The 7,513-nt window shown below is 42.4% G+C and overlaps 2 long non-coding RNA genes across 2 annotated transcripts; one reads left to right on the plus strand and one right to left on the minus strand.

Annotated features, from left to right (window-relative positions):
- The first annotated feature begins 538 nt into the window (after window positions 1-538).
- On the plus strand, window positions 539-6,034 carry LOC121713525. Its single transcript, XR_006032842.1, has 3 exons — window positions 539-825; window positions 2,176-2,274; window positions 2,523-6,034. It is a non-coding gene; the product is annotated as an uncharacterized LOC121713525 (long non-coding RNA).
- Window positions 4,922-6,864, minus strand: LOC121713526. The gene is made up of 4 exons (XR_006032843.1): window positions 6,064-6,864; window positions 5,502-5,629; window positions 5,201-5,360; window positions 4,922-4,999 (listed from the first exon to the last, which is right to left on the minus strand). It is a non-coding gene; the product is annotated as an uncharacterized LOC121713526 (long non-coding RNA).
- Between the last annotated feature and the right edge of the window lie 649 nt (window positions 6,865-7,513).

Below are 7,513 nucleotides of genomic sequence, written 5' to 3' on the forward strand. Positions count from 1 at the left end.
ACAGTCTCTTTGGTAATGCAGGAATTCGTTAATCAAACCATTATTGATATGGTTGCCTATGGGAATTTCGATTAGACCCGTTTATGTGCATCAGAGAATTAGGCTATTTGCATACAGCAAAGACAGGGAAGAAATAAGAGCAGGTGAGAGGTGTAGTCAGATTGTAGTCAGCAAGACACAAACTAGATAGATAGATAGATAGATACTTTATTGATCCCCAGGGGAAATTCAAGCTATCTAGCTAGGCTAGCATATGGGCTATGTTGGAATTATAAGGCTATATGAATTTGGAAAGGCTTAATTGATGTTTAATTGATTTGAATTGTCTTTGTTGTTATGTGCATGCAGAATATAATTTAAGTAGTGGGGTGGGTTGAGGTGGGGGTTAAGGGTCTTGTAGAGTCGTGGGTCTAGTGTCGTCCCTGGTCATCGTTACTATCGATATCCTTTTTACACTAAATTACTTTAATTTAGTATCCGCATATTAGTTTTCAATATGTCGATCTGATCATTTAGACCTTTGAAACGCAGATGTAGCTGTTCCACATGTGACGGAATCAAATGTTTGTAAACATGCGTCAAACGCATGTGATTTTGGTGACGGGAAATTGCGTTTTGACGCATGGGCCAATGGGAAAACGGGGGTGTGTGAGGGGGCGGAGTTTGAATGTGGCGCTGTGGAAAATTCTCTACCTTCGTCTACAAGGTGCGTGATTGAGAGACCGAGACTGGGACATGGAAATCGGATGAAAGGCAAGTTTTGCCGCATACACCATGGCCACGGCAAAAGAACCATCAAAAACAACGGCGTTTGAGGCTGTTAAGGTGAGTACTGAACGTCTCCCCTCGGAGAGATGAGTTGAAAACACAACATCACTGACGTTAGAATAGTCTTATGTTGTGTTGTGTCCTATAGGAATGAAACAGTCCATTGCGGCGTCACAGGTTTTTGTAAACATTGCCGTTTCTTATGCCATTGCTAAACTTATTGTAAACCATGATTATTTTTGAAGTGTTTATATTTCGAAATGTCTAAATCTCATAAAGGAGTTGAAAAATGGAACTTTATTAATATCGAACTTTATGATAAACATGTGGCGTAATACGGGCTATTGAGCTGCGTAGTTTGCGCAGGCTATATTATCCCGTTTAGAAGGCCTTGGGATACTCTCTCTCTCTCTCTCTCTCTCTCTCTCTGTCTGTCTGTCTGTGTCTCTTTCTCACTGGGAAAAAACAATCAGATTGAGGTTGACGGGAAGGGGGAGGGTATGCAGCATGAGACGTAGGTGTACGCGGTGAAAACACGGCATGGCTGAAAGATGTTACGCAGTTCTTATTTACAATAGTCTCCCATCCCCGCCCATTCTGTGCGACTTAGCCACCTGAAACTGTAGCCTGGTGGAAATTGATGTCGTCGTTAAAACAAGATAGGCCCTATATAATGTCTTAAATTGTAGTCGGAGAACTGTTGTTCAAAGCGAAACGATCCAATCGGTAAGAATTATTTAGAGTATTGCCTAATAGGCTACCAGAGAATGTTTTCAATGTTTTCATAACATATTGTCCTGATTACTTAATTATCATCATAATGAATGTTTGCATTTGTGTGATAATGGTTTTGAATAGTCTTGTAGCCTACTTCAGTGTATAATAGGGTGTTGTAAGGATATGTATGTAGTGCGCACTTTTTATTTGGGATGTAAACAAAGCTAAACCGCAATACATTCATCTCAACGCGGAGTGGCGTTATTTCACCCTTTTTGTCATTTTATAATCCTTGTATTTTTCTTTTTTTTTTTATTTATTTAGTCATACCTCATGGTTTATGAACGTTTTATTCAACACCGGATGTGTATTCACCTGGTAGATATAATGGATAGGCTATTCTTACATTTGTGCTGAAAGCTAACAATCGTTAGGTGGCCTTTTTCACATTTCACGATGCTGGCGTTCCTGTCTGCGTTCCGGAAAGAATACGACAGGACGTGCTTGACGTCAGATTTGAGGCCCTTGGTTAAGTGGAAAGACCTGTCAACCATCCCAGGACATGTTTACCATGTCTCAGCTCCACAGTGATGGATCAAATGGATACAAATTCACTTCGTTTCTAGTAAACAAAGCAAACTTTTGCAACATAGCAAACATTGCTGATCCAAGGCTGTTTTCTTTCTACAGGAAATGTCTCTATCATTATTTGGACTTGGTTTTAATGCATGCGATAGCTGAATAATAGTCAAAGATTATCTTTCAACAATATTCATCTCTCAGAACAAGGTGAGTAATGACAATCATACAACTCACAAACCGGTCTGGTCAGTCCCATTACCTAAATAATGACAATAATTGGGTTTTATGCAAAGTAATGGGATGGGATAGAAGTAAAATCTGGCAGAGTGACAGACAAGCCAAGGAGGTGATGTAACCCATGGCACTGGTCGTGAGGTAACTAAATATCTTGAATAAATAAGCAAACCTTTAATCTCGGGCCCTGGAGTGCTGCTAACTGACTTGTGCTTTTTTAGTTCCTCTGTGACGACAAGAAAGAAGAGTTTCTAGTGAGTGTGAGGTGAAGAGTTTCATAGAAGACCGTGTCAGGCAGAGGTCGCACAACCACCAGAAGGTAAGTGCACAACACATACATGTAGCAAAGGCAAATAGCCAGTGAATGTTTGTTACATCCAAACATATTTAAGGATGTGTAATATTATGGAAATATTACGTAGGCTTATACTAAGTTGGATTGGTTCATACTTCTTAACTGGCCTCGTAGGATCTTCTGCTGTTTTAAATATTGTGTATTTTACAACACAATTGTGTATTAACCACACAATAGTACACACTGTTGTTAGATAATATAACTATAACTACTTTGACAACATAATCAGTGTTCTACAAAGACAAGAGTAGGAAACAAGAAACGTAGAATACGGAAGTCCTTATGTGTGGTGAACAAGCTTAACATAAAATCGAACAAGGAACCAAATTGATAGGTGACATGAAACTGATGATGTTCACCACATCCTGTCTGGGCTGTTGACATGTGCTTGCTACGGTAATCATGTGTTTTAGATCGTCCATACGTGGTGTGGAATGCAACAGAATATCACTGATATAATATAAAGGTGCAATGAATATTTTTTGTTGACAAAAAATATGAATACTTCTGGTTTTATAACAGAAGAGCATGATAAATAAACAGTGTTACCCAATATTACTGTACGGTTTACACACTGTTTTATGATGTTTTAACCTTTTCGATGTATTTGTTTATATACTTGGGCCTTCTACATTGTATCAACATACAGAGAAGAGAGAAAATCAGTTGCCTACTCTTGTTCTTCAGATTAATATAATTCATATCTGGCTAGAGGCATCTCAAAAAAAAAAAAAAAACACTGTACTCACCTTTAAATAAGTCTCTACTGTATATTGATCATAATCATATTTGTGTGTTTTGATTTTGAAATATGAAAGTGAACTATTTATCTGTGCTCATGTAACCTTGAATTTTCAAGATTATGGAAACAAACTGTCCTAGTCATCCTCCAACATGGGATTCATGAGATGATTTTTTGTTGCATCATCTCTGTCTGAACCACAAAGGCTAGGGTCACACTGCAAGTCTTAATGCTAAATTAGATTTTTTTGCGCAAATCCTATTTTTGGTGTGGCTGTTCACATTGTTTTTATTAAACATGGCCAATGCCAGGCTCTCAGTGTGAGTGGTAACAGTCCTGAACTGACCCACATGCACAAAATAACAACAAACAAGCATACACACAGCACGCAGCTAGCATGAAGAACTGACTGACTGCCTTTGTAGTTCTCTTCCTTTTCCACTGTGTGATGCCATAACCCACACCAGAGAGCATTCTCCCAACTCCGCTGCTGCTCCAGTGAAATGTTTGGAATAATTTCCGCCAGCACAGAATTCTGGCGAACGTTGATCAAGATTGACATAAAAGTCACAGAAATTCTAATATGACTGCTGCATTAAAAAAAATCAAACCTGTATGTTAATTAGGACCAAACATCAACTGATGATAGAATAGTCTATGTTGTGTTGTGTCCTATAGGAATGAAACAGTCCATTGCGGCATCACAGGTTTTTATAAACATTGCCGTTTCTTATGCCATCGCTAAACTTAATTAGGACCAAACATGGAGGTGGGCCAAATCAGAAAGGGAAAAGACAGATTTCATGTGTCACACTGTTTTGACAACATCAAACAGTTCACATCGTGTGAAAGAAATGGGATTTGGCCTGGTAGTGTGACCCTAATACACCTGAGCAGCCTGTTTCAAGTCTTCCCCCCTCACCGTCTTTATGTGTCAGTCATTGTTGTTGTTGTTGTTGTGGGGGCTTGTTTGTGTGCTTTATTGGGAGAGACGTGTCATGTCAGGGTGGGAAGGTGGGTTGTGTTAGTGCGTCACACAGGCAGCATGGCGGCTCCAGCGTGTCGTGACACATGTGAGGGACGCCACAGGCTCCCGGTGCAGCTGGGGCTGGGCCTGGCCTGGGCTGGGCTGGGCTGGGCTGGGCGCTTGTGCTCTCCTGCGGGCGGGCAGATTAAGCTTTAGGAAGTAGAACGCGGCGGAGGGATGACACAGCTAAAATTAACCAGGCTGCCTGTTGAATGACGGCCATATAAATAGCTCGCACACGAGAAGGACCAACAAGGCACTCTCGTTCCCTCTCTCTCTCTTCCTCTCTCTCTCCCTTCCTCCCTCCCTCTCTCTCTCTCTCTCTCCCACACCCGCTCCCTCTCTCTCATGCGTCATTAGCGTGAGATTCTAGCATGTGCGAGAGCGACTTAATCGGGAATGCCGTCGAGGTAAACATGCCCCCATTCACCCACTGGAGAGTGAAGATATATTTACGTGGCAAAGAGCAGACACCGTGACTCACATCCAGAAGGTTTTGGGGATTTAAGGCTCACGGACACAAGTACCTCTGTCCATGTCAACAACAGTGTTGTTATCCTCCAGGGCAATCCAACTGCTCCAAAACAGAAAAAAAAAGAAATCAGATCAGTGATAAATCTTCCCTTGAAAATCCTACTGCCTGAAGACAGACAAAAAAACAAAACAAAAATACCCCCAAGAAATCCCACTGTCTAAAACAAGTCACTTAGGAATTGCTTGTGCTGTTTGTGTGTGCAATAACTTCAGTTGTCCACGTTGTTGGAGGACCACACACCTGATTAGTGACCACCCTCCTGCCTAACGTGGCTCCAGAAACCTGCGCTGCTCTGTGAAACCTGGCGCCTTGATGACTCACTCCATGCTGTACCCTTTATGCAGAGTTGACAGAGTGCCCAGGGCTTGGCCCAGACTGCCGTGTTCTTCCCTAATGCCACCTGTGACCCATTAGCAAACATGCTTTGATGTGCCATATTCCATATGTTCCCCAGCAGGTGAAGGGAGACGGCCTTAGATGAAAGCTGAGTCTTTTATCAATAGACTTTCTTGGCTGAAAACCCAAGCTCCTACACACTTACCGTAAGCCCTTTGGATGGGCCAGACGGACCTCCGTGTTTGGTAGATCTCAGCTTGCTGCGGGGGAGCTGCTGAATCGTATTTTGATATCCAGGACCAGATACAAGGGCATACATCTGGAATGGGACTGCTTATGTACGGTGGTGAAAAGATATTTAGTTTAGTTTCATTCTAATGGATTCTTTTTTTTTTTATCTCGCATCTGTTGTAATCTGAAAGGGTTCCACATGTATTGTATCATCCCTCATTCATTTTAGTTTTTAGTTTAAGATGTGGCTTTACAGCACAGATATGTTTTTCTAAAGATGTTATCACTTTGAGCAGAAGGAAGCCATGCAAAGTCTTCAGTGTCACCTTGCACTGTTTGGCTCCCCACGGTTTGTGCAGATCCAATTACCCCTTCACATATTCACTCAATAGATTCCTATCGTCAAGATTTCACCAAGCTACTTTGATATAGTCCAGGTTTAAGACCTGATGATCTGGAAGATAAATGCTAATTTCACACACTTCAACACTGAACTGTGATGGAAAACAAACAAACAAACAAAGTGCCTCCCTTACCTTTGTCACTCTCTATGCTCCAGTAATGCTGACAGCAAAACAGGCTGTACATTAAGCCACATAGAGGCCTTGCCTGTGGTCTGCTCTAGTCTGATTTGTGGTCAGCGCGCAGGAACAAAGCATCCTCTTCAGCTCGGCCAATAAAGACGTCTTTCTGGTCGGATGGGATGTGCTCTGGTGTGGTGTGTTTGTGGGCTGGTGTGTTTCCCCGGCGGAGAGTGGAGTGGAATGGAGTCACAGCCTGGCAGCCTGCTGGTCCAGCCTGCCCGGCGATGAGGCTAGCAGCTGGTTGTCAGCTCCCTGCAGGCTCGGGCCATCCGCCCCACAGATGCGCTCCCAGAACAGGGGCTGTCACAGAGAGAGAGAGAGAGAGAGAGAGAGAGAATCCCACTGGAGAGAGCCACCGTCCAGTGCTGTATTCTCATCAGTGGCTAGGGACAGTCGTTGGCAGTGTGTGTGTGGGGGGGGGGGGGGGGGGTGGGAAGCTCCTGTTCTCCTTGAACTAATGATGCAACACTGTTGGTAACGAGGAGCTTTCTCCATTTATCATTAGCTGTCCCTCGTATGTATTCTCATGTGTCCATCGATTTTTCAAAAACACTGCGGATATCTGCCTCTTAAAGGCACAGTGCCGTTCATACGCGGAAGTGAAATAGTATCCTCCCCATTTCATTGTGACTGGTGGGTCTTGTTTGCATCATACTCCAAGTCTCGCTTTACGCTACGCAGCTGTAGCGAGTCTGAGTCTGGTCACAAAGCATTTCTCTTTTTTAGTGGGATAGATTCCTTCAGCATCGAGCTAATGGCTAAGTTGTACTTTTTGTTGTCATGTTTACTCCACCTACAACTGTCCCACTTCTGCTCCAGTAGTTAAATTAGGGTTCTAAGAGGCTTATGTGTCTGTGTGCTTTGTCATCTCCTTGCTGTCTATGACGCTCACTAACACATGACCCTACCACGTCATCTCATCTCATCTCATCTTGCCAAGGCTGGGTCAGATTTGAGAAAACAAGGCACCATGGGACTTGTAGTTTTGCCATTAGCTTGGAGAAACCCATGCATACAAAACAGCATAGATGGATTACAAATCTGATTCTGATTCAAACCATGACACGGACACATAGTATGGTGTATCTAATGCCTTTTTGTGTTATTTAACAATCAAAGAATACTTTGACACTGAAAAAATGTGCCAAGGTTTCACTTCTTTCTCTGCAGTGTTTGACATTTTCAGTTTAACAGTTGAATGGATATATCTGTTCCATGCTCTTGTTTCTATGCAGAACTGATTCTGCTCCATTGCCTCTTCACACTGAAGCATATAGACTCTCCTTCTGTGTTTGATGTTATTATAAAGTATATGGTTCCGTTTTCCTATGAACGGCTAATGGATCCATTCATAATGAAATCAGATCTGTTTATTCAGTGCTGACATGAAACCGAAACAAAA

This window comes from Alosa sapidissima, chromosome 7, assembly GCF_018492685.1.
Source record: "Alosa sapidissima isolate fAloSap1 chromosome 7, fAloSap1.pri, whole genome shotgun sequence".
Taxonomy (NCBI): domain Eukaryota; kingdom Metazoa; phylum Chordata; class Actinopteri; order Clupeiformes; family Clupeidae; genus Alosa; species Alosa sapidissima.